Here is a 13,597-nt window from a genome sequence, read left to right as displayed (position 1 = left end):
AGAGCTTCTGCACAGCAAAAGAGACAATAACAAAAACAAAGAGAAACCCCACCAACTGGGAGAACATTTTTGCACCCAACACTAATGATAAAGGACTGATCACAAAAATCTGCAAAGAGCTGATGAGACTCAGCAACAACAAAGAAAATAATCCAGTCAAAAAATGGGCAGAAGAGCTAAAAAGAAACTTCTCTGAAGAGGAAATGCAAATGGCCAACAGACATGTGAAAAAATGTTCAATATCACTTGTAATCAGGGAAATGCAAATCAAAACTACCATTAGATACCATCTCACACCAGTGAGAATGGCACATATTAAAAAAACTAGCAACAATAAATGTTGGCGAGGGTGTGGAGAAAAAGGAACTCTTCTGCACTGTTGGTGGGAGTGCAAACTGGTCCAACCACTATGGAGAGCTGTGTGGAGATTTCTGAACCTACTAAACATAGAGCTTCCATATGATCCAGCAATTCCACTCCTAGGTATTTACCCAAAGGACACAGAAACATCAATTCCAAAGAGCACCTGCACCCTTATGTTTATAGCAGCACTGTTTACAATAGCTAAGCTTTGGAAACAACCCAAATGCCCAAAAATAGATGACTGGATCAAGAAGATGTGGTACATATATACCATGGAATATTACTCAGCATTCAAAAAAGATAAACACATGCAATTTGCAGCAACATGGATGGCGCTGGAAGGGATCATGCTCAGCGAAATAAGCCAAAAAGAAAAAGAAAAATACCGGATGGTCTCACTCATAGCAGGAATCTAGAAAACTTAAATAAGGGACCAGGAAAATGAATATAAGAAAGTGAAAATCAAAATCAACAAAAAACTATGAACCAGAGACACTTTTTGGGGGGTGGGGGGCGGGAGGGGAAGGATTGGGGTCAGAATGGGGCGTTTGCAATTGTATGGGGGAATATAAAAATAAAATTTATTATTTAAAAATAAAAAAAAAAAAAGAAAAAAAAAGAAAGTTGGATTGTGGTGTCAGCAAATGTGCTTCTTGTTTCTTTATCCATACAGAGAAAGTTCTCTCATAAACATTGCAGTTTAGAGACAAGATGGAGTCTATTTCACTCAACAGGCTCTTCACTGGGTTAAGCAGAAATTTCCTTTTATCCAAGCCCTCCCTTTTAAAATAATACACATCCATGTAACTAGATGAAAGTAGCAATAGCCAAGGCCAACTTATATAAAGTTACCAGGCATCAAAAACCTTAATTTCCTCTGTATTCATATCATAATAATCACATCTAGTGTTTTATGGTTCTTTTTACCAGTCATTATTTTATACCATGTGTATATATTCAACTCACTTAGCCTTTGAAAGTTGAGTGAATAAACTGCGTCACAAAGAGGTCATGTCACTTCTGTAACATAAAGCTAATTATCAAAGTCAGGATTTGGTTTCAGTTAATGACTCTAAAATCTATACCCTTAGTAAGCAATATAGCACAGAGGTTAACAGATAGCAAAGGTGCGCAATTGAAATTTCATTACAATATGTGTAGTACATTCAAAAAGAAATAGTTTTTGACACTGTCACTGTGAGATGCAATCCACATAAAGGGTATGTATTACTTGTGTTCACCACTAAAAGTCTAGTTCCCTTTTTAACCTATATAGTTGATACCCTTTACCAGATTACCCATTTCCAATCTCCCTCCCTTTCTGGTTATCACTAATTTGATCTTAGAGTCTAAAAGTTTATTTTTGCTTATGTACCACATTTGGGTGTAATCATGCAGTGTTTTTTTCTGTCTCACATTTCACTAAGCATAATACCCTCTATGTTGTTGCAAATGACAGGATTTCATCTTTTGTCCATAGCTGAATGGTATCCGCATCATCTTTATAATTCATCCATTGAGGGGCACTTAGATTATTTCCAACTTTTGGCTATAGTAAATATAGCAATGATTCCTTTTTTTTTTTTCTTTTTTACATAGAGAGGTAGACTACTTTTACTTCTCTATATAGTGAAACTGTGGGATTGTTTGATTTTAGTATTTTGGCCTTTGCTGATTCTGTAGGCACTGAGAACCAATCATGTAGTTACTGAGTCACAAGGTGTAGGAGCGGCCCAGAGAGGTTAGTGGCTGGTGAGAATGTGCTGGGGGTGGGGAAAGCTCATGTTTGTGTCACCAACAATATCATTCTGAGGTTCCAGATCTGAGACTGCAGTGTGTACACTCCCAGTGCACTTCACCAAGTCACTATCAACCCTGAGGATTAAGGGAAGGGGAATGCAATCAAGTTCACCTACTTTTTCTGTTCAATGGGGAATTGGCATGTATAGAGAACCACAGCTCCTCCTCATGTGTCCAAGGTGTGTAGCTCTAGGCTGTTTAGCTCACTCCTCCCCTGGGCCACTAGCAGTGCTATAGTCTTTTCCCCCTACCTCAGAGCATAGCCTCTAGGCATTTTTCTCTACTTACCCCTATTCAAAGAAGTCCAACTCTCTTTTCTGTTGCAGTCTTTGTTGATCTGATGGGTGTTCCAATTTCAACCCAAGACAAGGACTCTCTGGGTGCACTGTTCCTTTGGTTAACTGTTTGATGAACCTCTCTTGAATGAAGCAAAGAACTTCCTCTGTTTCCCTCTTGGTTGGACTCAAGCCAACATTCTGAAAGAGCGCTGAACAATAATTTGTCCTTAGAATATCTTTTTTTTTTATAGTTTTTTTTTTTTTAATATTTATTTATTTATTTATTTATACAAGCACTGGGTACAGTCAGAACCACAGGAGGGTGAGAGAATTCACCAGAGCCAGAGCAGGCAGAAGGGCCGAAGTACACTGCTGAGGGGAGCAGCGGGTGGCAGGAGAGGTCTGCACTCTGTGTGGGACCCTCCTCCAGTGGCCGGGGAGCAGCCGGGAATCGAACCAGTGCTGCAGAAGCTGCGGACAGCTTCTCAACCCAGCACTCAACCACTGCACCACCGGGGAGGCCCCTTAGAATATCTTATATAGCCTTCCTGTTTTGTCAGTTTCTCTGACATACATGTTTAAGTTGATCCATTTGTTATAAGGTCATAAATACATTAATCTAAATTACTAGGGATATCATATAGACATACATATGTATAAATTGAATTATTTTCCTGATAATTTTGTTATTTAATTTTATGGCACCAATGAAGATTGATAAAGATAAATGAATTTATGCACAGTTAATTCAATGTGCACATTAAATATATAAATAAGTAAATGAAACAACATAAAATATTGTGTATATAAACTAAAGTTTGAGTGAGTCTGATTCTTTAAATTCAACTTGAAACTACCAAAAGCCCACAGGGAAAATTTTAAATATGCTTCTATTTTATTCATCCATATTCCAACTCTCTGCCAGAAAACTACCCCATCAACTGACCTCATGCTCCAACTAACATTCAGCATCAACTGTAAGCACTTCAACCTTCTTAGAATTTAAATTTTTAATTTAAACTATGTACTTTTTTTTGCAATCTTGCTTAGGTTTGCATTGGCATTTCCTAGAGGGAATTTCATCTTAATACATATTAAGATAAAAAGTTTTTTGAAGTTAAAGTATGCCAAATTTTATGGCATACAATGGAAAAATTAGTAAATATTCTCATCAATATGACATTTCTACTATGACAAGAAAATCTCTGTAATAACAGAACTGCCAAATAGATTTTTCTTGCATTGGGAGGGGATAAAACTTTAGAAGAAAAATCTCTTCCTTGCATAGATTCTAGTCAAATTGATTAGCACGTTTCCTCACTCCAGTCATATATATATATATATATATATATATATATATATATATATACACACACACACACACACACACACATATATATATGCACACAACAAAATATAACTCCTATATTCTTATGTAAAGGGCTGTGGTGAGATGACTTAGTGCTAATTAGTGATGCCATTCCTTTTTCTTTTGAAATTGTTAACAATTTAAGAAACAATTGGTTTGTGATAGCTATCAAATGACTAGTATAAGGTAGTTGGAATGTTTTGGTTATTTTAGTTGTTGAAGCATCAATATAATGTTACTTATGCACATAAATGCACACCTATATTTAATTAAAATGCAGTTTTCCCTAATGTTGCCAGATTTGAAAGCATAGTAGCTTTTTTTGCTTCTAAGCATGCTAAACGAAATCAATGCATGTGTTCCTTTTACAGTTGAATTTTCAAAAAAAAATGTGACTACATTTAGTTTTCTTATTCCTTTTTCACATGGACTTTAAGAATATGAGTTTACTTGTGCAAGAACATACAGTAAAAAAGACAATATAAAAATGACTAAGTACACTTTTCATAAACTAAATGGAGATGTTTGTGGTTACAGTACCCCATAGTATTATTAAAATCATTTATTTATAGTTATTGCTTTACTTATGACAGCCATCAATACTCTTCTGCTACTGCATAATCTAGGTTACCATAACAAATATCTCATCTTACCCAATCTCACACAAGCTAAATATAATTACATTTTGTGCTGATTAAAGGTTTGTTAAGTTCTTTGCCCTCAAGAGTTTATGATCCATAGGAGATGTAAACATTCCTATTATTATGGATAGATATAATCACTGATTCTGTGTATTGGTTTGAACAAAGATCATTCAAAATAAGTGAGGATAAATAGCTTCTTTAGTTCTCTCTTTAGTTTTCCACTAATCTTCCATTCTTTCTCAACTGAATCTTTTGTGGTCCTTATAATTCCTCCCCTTAAACCAATCAACATTATGGTATAGATTTCCTATTTCATTATCCCTCTTTCCTTTTGCATACTAATTATGATTTCTTGCAAATCCATACCAGAGATTCCTTCTCTCTTTCCTTCATCTTACCTACTTCTAACTAAGAGCTACAACAATCTTTCCTTCTCCCTATCTCTAACCCCCGTTGGCATTTCTCACTTGATATTTTCTGGTGCTATTTTTCATTATCCATTTATCTAGGGTGAAAGGTCCTAACTATCTCTCCAAATCCTGTAACTCTAAAATTTGCAGCAGTACTGTTGTAAGGGGGTGCAAAATTCAAAGTACGAGACATTGAATTTCTACTTAATTCAGATCAACTTAAGCTTAGCTCTAATAGATAGACCATGGTAATTGCTTATGCTTTTTTATGAATTGAGAGTAAAACATTGATCATTTAAAAAAAAAAAGATTCAACACCTACTAAATGCAAAGGAAAATACATTGGAAATGCAGTGAAATAGTAGAAAATCAATTCCTCATTAAGAACACTAAGTAAATATTTTTGCCCTTATTCTGTTTCTCTTCACCAAGTATCTCCTTCATTTCTGCACATTTTTTTTGGTCACCTTTCTCCTTGTGATATGGTCCTGTCTCGCTTCTGCTGATCACATCATATAACATTGCAGCCACTACTATATATTGATGTTGTTTTTCATCTACTATCACAGAATTTGAAACATAACTCTACACACAGAAGATAGAATTATACATAAAACATATATACATCAGATTCTGTTAATTCCATTTGGCTTAAGTGTATCTCTGAAGCATTGATGTTTAACAACAAAGAAAAAGAAGAATATCTCTGATGAGAGAACAATATAAAATAGATAAATAAAAAGTAATTGTGTAAAAACTCCTTGGAGGGAAAAAAGTTGCTTTCATATATCTAGGTCGATAACTTTTGTATACAAAAGTTATTTTTAATAACTATTTCAAACAATCTTAGTTTCTTTAGAAAATGTGAAAGACTACAGATTTATGTCTGATGACAGACAAAACCCTCTTGATTATTCATACAGCATTCTGTTATGACTCAATTTTTTGATTGTAAGGAAATAGTCACTTCTTTTAGTGGGTCAAGTCTGTCTCAGCTAGTCTGGTATCATTTTTAAAAGCAAATCAATATTTTTTTAATAAAATATTTTGTCTAGATCTTCCCAGTCATCTCTGAAATTAACTTTGTAATGAAATAATCCCTTGAAGTCAAACACATTTCTTAATATGAAAATCTGTAGTTCTCACATATAGGAAATGTAATTACCTTGTATCAGCTTACCCAGTGGTGAATCTGGATAGTAGAAGTCCACAGAAATCTCAGCACACAGGTTGCACAAGTTGGAAGTTTCTAGAATCACCCTACAAAAGAACATGTTTATTGGGCAATTAAATTTGTCATTTATGAGAAAAATTGAGTATTATCTGAAAGTTTCCATAAAATTAGTTTAATAAAACAGCTATTGCAATCAAATTTCAAAAGTGGTAAAAATGAGACAACTGATAAATTTATGTAGCTTCCATGGTGATAGCAAAATGATTAAGTTTTTCTTGATTTCCTGAATCATCTTAATTAAACCCATAGCTGTGGAAAATGTGTTAATGACTATCCTTTGACAAACCTAATAAAATTACATAGTGGTATTTATATTTTTCTTTATATATAGTCTTACTAAGTGCAGTAAGCATTGAAATAATTCTGGGTGTTGAAATGTGTCATTTAAAATTGTTTTTTAATAAAAATGGCCATGCTTTTGGTAGGAAACAACCCAAATGCCCAAAAATAGATGACTGGATCAAGAAGATGTGGTACATATATACCATGGAATATTACTCAGCATTCAAAAAAGATAAACACATGCAATTTGCAGCAACATGGATGGCGCTGGAAGGGATCATGCTCAGCGAAATAAGCCAAAAAGAAAAAGAAAAATACCGGATGGTCTCACTCATAGCAGGAATCTAGAAAACTTAAATAAGGGACCAGGAAAATGAATATAAGAAAGTGAAAATCAAAATCAACAAAAAACTATGAACCAGAGACACTTTTTGGGGGGGGGGGGCGGGAGGGGAAGGATTGGGGTCAGAATGGGGCGTTTGCAATTGTATGGGGGAATATAAAAATAAAATTTATTACTTAAAAAAAAATAAAATAAAATAAAATTGTTTTTTAAAACAAAGCATATACAATATCATGTGCTACAAAATGTGCCTATTGTTTGATTTTTAGGGTGCATTTTTCTAGTTTCTATATGATACAATATAATTAGTTATCAAAAAGAAAAAATACCCTCTTAGAATTCAGATTTTATTTAATGTCTTTGAAGTTTAAATACCATTGTTACATTGTAGTCTACCTCTAATGCCTAAGATCTTCCCTCTTCTTTAAACATTTATACAATATGGAAAGTATGTGTTCTATAGGGATCACTCAGCACTTACAGTAGGATTCCCATCTTTTACTTTATAAGTTTCATAAGAAAAATGAAGCAGAAGTAATTTAGAAAAAAACATTGCACCTAATAATTGAAGTTATGGCAACTTAGATTTTCTTGTTTCTGAAAAAAATCATATGAAGACTAAGGAATCTTTTAGTGATCATATTTTTGAGGTTTTACTACCTTACAAACAACTACCAACTAAAAGCATTTCTAAACAGTGTTTTAGAGTAGCATGCTTTGATATTTTAAAATTTTAAGCTATTGCTTGGGCATTGTCCAAGTGAAATTATGTGGTATTTGAACAAAACATTTAAGCTGGAGTTTAAGAGACCTTTGAGACTCGAAAAGACTTTTTTTCTCTTGTTGAGTATTTAATTTAGATAACAATCTGCAATACAACCAATGTTCTCTGCTCCAAATGAACTATTGTTTAGAATAATTATAAACAGATACAAGTATTAGGAATGCCGTCTAGGTGAATGTCTTATTTTTTTTCTTTAAAGGCAGTTGAAAAAAAATATTAACTAAAAATATTAGATTTGTCTGACTTTACTCCATAGCTTTTAGGCTACCAAATTGAAGTTATGTTTCCAGAAAAATGGAGGTGGGGATTTTACTACTACACAGAGTTACTGCAATAGTGTTATTTACTTATAATCTAAAGAATACAAAAATGTTGTCATCTCAAAAAACATCAAATATGTATGTTAATATAAGTCAGATATTGTTACTCTTCTGTGCAAAACACCCCAATGGCTCCTATCTCTGAGTACAAACGAAAGACCTTCAAAGTTGTTTAGACTTTACCCATATTCTAGCAACATCTCCTTTCACCAACAACATTTACTACTTGGTTAGTCATGGATTCCAGTTTTATATTCTACATACTATGACTGCAAAACATAGTATTCCAGAACTTAATAGAGAGAACAAGTCTCCCAATAATCCAGCCACCAGTCTTCATATTTTCTAACTAAGGCCCCATACGTGGTGGAAGAGCTATAAACCATCCCTGAAGTACACTTTCAAGTTCATGATCCTCAGGACCTGTGACCATAACTAATAGTTGCTTTACTCCATTAAGCTCTGAATCTATGTAATAAAAGATGCCAGGCAGACATCCATATTGAGTAAAGTGAACAAACAACTTCTAGTGTCTTAAACAACTGGTATTTTTGAGCATTATTTCCTATAGCAGTCTGTCATTCAATTTAGTAACCAAGTTTATTAGACTCTAGAGAACAAAAAATAACTAAAAATAGTTAAAAACTAAAACATTACACTAGAAAATATCCACTTGATAAAAGGGAGGAAATGATCAAATGATGGCAGATATAAAATACTATTAAATGTGAATGGATAAAACAACCCAACTAAAAGCAAAGGCTGTCAAATTAGTGAACAAGAGAAAGATCTAGTTATATGAATTGAATAGGAGAGGCACTTTAGAGTCAAAGATAAAATTGGATGGGCCTATATTACACTTTCAATTTCTATTGCCTACTTCCAACCCATTCTTCATTCAGAATCTACTGCTTAAAATCACCTAATGACATCCCAGCTATTCCAGTTGTGCAGGTTACATTCACAGGACACATTCCTCTCCAGCATCAACTGGACTTCTAGGAGGTATCTATTAGACTGGGGGCAAGGAAAGGAAAGGGAAGGAATTAGAATAGCAAGGAATATTGAAAGAACACATACCCTGTTGTCTACTTCAGGACTTCAACAGGAGGAAGTCTACCCATGGACCTCTCTGGTTTTGACCCTCTTGAGGATTCACCACCAGATTGTGGGTACCTCCAAAGCCCTTGGTCCTAAGTCCACACCCTTTCCCATTTTCTGCTGACTCCTTCAACTAAAAATAATACTATGATCTAACTGATACTGAATGCAAATTACTCTTATGAAGAAATTCAACAAACTGTAAGAAAACTCAGAAAGGACTATCAGTGATTGAAGGAATAAATGTAATTAACAGAATGAGTTCTTTACCAAAGATTGAGATTGTACATATTCAAATACTGAAATTCTATGAAGATGCAATGGAAAGCATTTGTAACAGAGCAGACAAAAGAATAAATAATTTGGAGAGGAAGCTAGGAAGTATTCAGTTAGAAAAGGAGAAAGAGTTACCTTTTTTTTTTTTTTTAAGTTATAACATTCTGGTGGAGTCATTGGATCAGAAAGGAAATAAGAATAATTAGTGATCCAGGAAAAGAAAAGAGAGAGAAAGTGGCACTGATTATTTATAGGTTAGTTAAGGAATTTCCAATCCTTGGGACAAAAATTGGACAAATATATGAACACCTTATTAATCTCAATGCAAAAATACCCTTTGATAAAACTGTCAAAAGTCAATAAGATTCTTTATCAAAGGCACCCCCATTAGGCTATAAGATTTCTCAGCATAAACTGTCTACAGACTAGGGAGAGAGTGGAATGATGTATATAAACAAAAATTTCCAGCTAAGAATACTGTATCTTATGAACTTAATCGTCAGATGTTGAGGCAAAACAAAAACTAGTCGATTAGTGGTCAACTCCCTATCTTCTAAGAAGTGCCAAAAGTAATTTTTCAGGTGGAAATGAAGAAACTCTAATCAATGATATGAAAATTACGTAACACTGTAGAATAGGTGAAAGCAAGAAGAAGATGGCACTAGAGAGCCCTTATATAATCACTGTAAATGTAACTGAATTCAATTCACTAGTCAAAAGGCAAGACCCAACCTATGTACTGAAAGGTACCACCCATATTAGAATCTAGGAAAGCCAAACCCGTAAACAATAAAATGGTGATTGCCAGGAGATGGGACTAGGGAGCTTGGGCCAATATTGTTTAGATTACATTTTTTTAAAGATTTATTAATTTATTTATACAAGCACTGGGTACAGTCAGAAGCACAGGAGGGTGAGAGAATTCACCAGAGCAGGGAACAGAACAGGCAGACTGACGAAACACACTGCTGATGCGAGCAGCAGGCACAGCAGGAGAGGTCTGTGCACCATGTGGGACCCTTGCTGGCAGGCCGGGATCAAACTGGCACTGCAGAGGCTGTGGGCAGCTTCACAGCCCAGTGCTCAACTGCTGCACCACCAGGGGAGGCCCTAGATTACAATTTTACCATGATAAGAAGTCCTTGAACTCAAAGGCTTAAGCTTTAAACACAGTATAGTAAATGTGGACAATGGTATTAAACAATTAAACTTTCTAAGACTAGAATTTAATTTTCAAACCTCTGAAAAGAAGTATGTAATGTGATAGAGGTGCTAATTTTTAGTACAGTGACAATCATATTACCATGTATGAGTGTATCTAATATTATATACCTTAAATTTACAGTAAATGTCCAATATATTTTAAAGTATATGTATTCAATTGATATAGCTAAGTATTTTGTCTTACAAAAATACACAAAGAAGCCTGAAGAGTATTCATTCCAGCATGATTTTGGTAAAACATTAGAGGAACTAAAATAGCAATGAAATTGAATAAATTATTATGCACAGGATATTTTTATGCATTAAGGTAAGATGATCACACTAAATATCATGTGGGTATACGCACAAACGAGCTCATGTCTATTTGTGTGTGTTCAGAAAACAATCTAGAAGAATACGAAAAAGCTGAAGTACACTATTTTTACCCTGTTTTGGAGAGTGAATTTGGATATGGTAGAGAAGTTTCTTTAAAAAAAATTCAATCAGAATACATTTAAAAAGTAATATTAAAAAAAAAAACTTGAATGTATGTGCAGAGATCCCCTTTTTGTTAGGGAGAAATTAAAGGTAATAGATCATAATACTGATAAGCAGGGATTATACAGTGCTGTGTATTAGTTTTAATGACCATGGCCTAATTTAAAAATTGCTGCTTTCCACTTTCTAAAAATGTTTTTTATGAATATCAATTATTTAATGTTTCCTCTGAGCATATCAGTGCACTCATTAATAACCTGAAGTATAAAATATCATGGTTTGCATGCAGAAGTTCAATTTCTACTAAAGTGTTTTGTAATATTTTGGACCAATTTGCTGTATTAGTTTTAATTATTTCCCATTTATTTTATTTTTTTTCCACTGGCAATTTTAAGGTGACCTTGAAAATATAGTAAAGCATAACACTTTGGAGATTATGTTAAAAAAATACATTTTATATGCTTTCACTTGGATTTTTATCACCTACTCAGTGTTTTTAAATTTTGAAAAACTCAAAGCTGTAATAATAAAGAGAAATGATTGTAAGTAATAATTTAGAATAGGAAGAATACAAAAGATTAAGATCACTACAAACTATTTTAAACAGACTTAATAAATATATTTGTTAATGGATAACAAATTGCTACAATAATTCTGTTACTCTTTATCTACATTTAAATGGGTTAGACAGACCCAGGGAAATTAAAACCTTGTGAAATTGGCATTTGAGCAGGAAAAAAAGTAAAGATGAATGTTTTCTATGTGTTAACTGAAATGAAGTAAGTCTAACAATCTTCTGCCCTGGAGACTTACTGAATGAGAAAGGAGTGATAAGAGAGAACTTAGAATGACCCCAGCAGTTAGATTAAAAAAAAAAAAAAAAGACAAAACAGAAGAGTATTTCAGTTCATGAATCTCTATAATATGCTGAACAGGCCCAAAATGCAAGGTTTTATACAATAAACTTTAAAATGAAGATTGATCAGCTTATTTTTAAGTAGGATTTTTTTTTGCCTTTCAACCTGCATACTGTTGATGATAACTGAGCCACACCATGGGCATCAGATTTGGTCATTCACACAACAAACATATATTGAATTATCTATTTAGCCTCAATTATTCTCAGCCTATTTCTCAGTGTTTTTCACTTACACATGCTGATTTCTCAACCTGTGGAATCAAGTCATTCTGGTTCCTGAGTAAATACTAACTAAAGCGGTCACAGACATATCTACTCCATGACAAACTTCTGGACTTAGCCCTGCAGTTCCAAGCAGTTGGTTTTGTTCTGAATTGGGTAGCTACTCAAAATACACTAACATATACTATAATTCAACAATATTTTAGGAGTATTTGATATGCATATTTGTGTATTTTATCCTTTCTGAACTGAATACCAAGATTTTTGATCTGTGTAGTAACGAAGATAGTCCCTCTACTCATTTCCTTGGCTATTGGAGTTTGGCTCTCCATGTCCTTCTACATAGTGACTCCGTGAGTAAACACAGTGTCTTCTGTTCTAACTTCTCAGTAGCAGGATCTAAAGTGTGCTCGGGAAGCAATGATAGCCAGGGCACACAGTAGCTAAAGGGTCAGTCGCTTGATAGGGTTCAGATCCCAGAACTGAGTAAAGTATATACAAACATGTATATTAGCAGTAAACATTAAAAATGAGGTATATGTAAGCCTTGTCCTAGGACACAAGAGGGGTTTAACTGGGGACTCAAGTCCTCAATTTCAGGAACCCCCAAAGTAAATAGACACTAATGAAATTGAGCCAATAATGGGGGAAGGGAAAAAATCCAATTATTTTTCAGAAAGAGGACTAGAGTGACTGACATACATTGTTCAAATTTCCAATGATTATGTGCAGTTGGGCTATGGTATATAAGTCAAAGTTATTCTAGTGGCTCTTATAGTCCAATGAAATGGCAGTTCAAACAGAATTAACATTTTTTGTTCACATGATACTGCAAAACAGTGTATACCTTCTAATGATTAAAAGAGTGGTCGAACTCTGCACTTAGGAATAAGAAAAAAAAAAAATGGATGTGCTTAAACAGTTAGCCTGTCTCCATTATAAACATTGCTATTTAAAAACACATGATCAATGCCAATACATCTAGGTATGTTGGTTTGGATATTCATTTTGTACTTCTTTTAACTGATGATTTTGGTGCGTTCAAATTTGACATGTCTTATAGCTGGATTTGCTGACTACTGTTTCTCAGTCTTTCTGAAGGGTAAAGCAGATCCCCTAGATCTACTCCCTTCTAGTCCTGAAATCCTTTCTTTTTTTATCTGTAGGTTCCTTTGAGGTCACTGAATACTCATTGGTAATGGCAGCTTGAAATCTAATTGTCACTGTGTTAGGGAGACTATGAAAACAAATACAACATCGTTAAGCTATCTGAAAGATAATTGATGTGCATTTAAAATGACATGTGAAAATGCTTTGAAAACATGACTTTATAAATGCAAAGAAATATTTAGGCCAACTACATGGTGATGTGACTATTTTATTCTGATTAGGGGTGCTATGTCTTTCTCCTATATTTTCTTGTGTTTCCATGTTCCTTAGGTATCTTATGATTTGTGTGAGTATAATCCCCTTCAGTGATCTTTGTGGCATAAGGTCCAAGTGGCAGGGACAAGAGGTGAATTTCTACCTAGTATCTAAAGTATAAAAATG

General features: G+C 34.0%; 2 long non-coding RNA genes across 6 annotated transcripts in view; one reads left to right on the top strand and one right to left on the bottom strand.

Annotated features, from left to right (window-relative positions):
• LOC119257612 (uncharacterized) overlaps positions 1–13,597 on the bottom strand; it is a 246,451-nt gene that overhangs the window by 15,906 nt on the left and 216,948 nt on the right. For 3 of the 4 annotated variants that reach the window (XR_008553905.1, XR_008553906.1, XR_008553908.1), the window contains 2 exons: positions 6,030–6,124; positions 2,452–2,650 (listed from right to left, as the gene is read on the bottom strand). This is a non-coding gene — a long non-coding RNA (uncharacterized LOC119257612). The remainder of the gene's footprint in view (positions 1–2,451; positions 2,651–6,029; positions 6,125–13,597) is intronic. The other variant, XR_008553907.1, reaches the window with a different exon arrangement.
• The window catches only part of LOC129146750 (uncharacterized), a 131,744-nt gene that overhangs the window by 69,607 nt on the left and 48,540 nt on the right, over positions 1–13,597 (top strand). The window lies entirely within an intron of this gene.

This window comes from Talpa occidentalis, unplaced genomic scaffold (genome assembly GCF_014898055.3).
Source record: "Talpa occidentalis isolate TD23 unplaced genomic scaffold, MPIMG_talOcc4v2.1 talOcc4.4, whole genome shotgun sequence".
NCBI classification, from domain to species: domain Eukaryota; kingdom Metazoa; phylum Chordata; class Mammalia; order Eulipotyphla; family Talpidae; genus Talpa; species Talpa occidentalis.
Note: the sequence above shows the minus strand (reverse complement) of the source record. Positions and strands in the feature narration are given on the sequence as shown.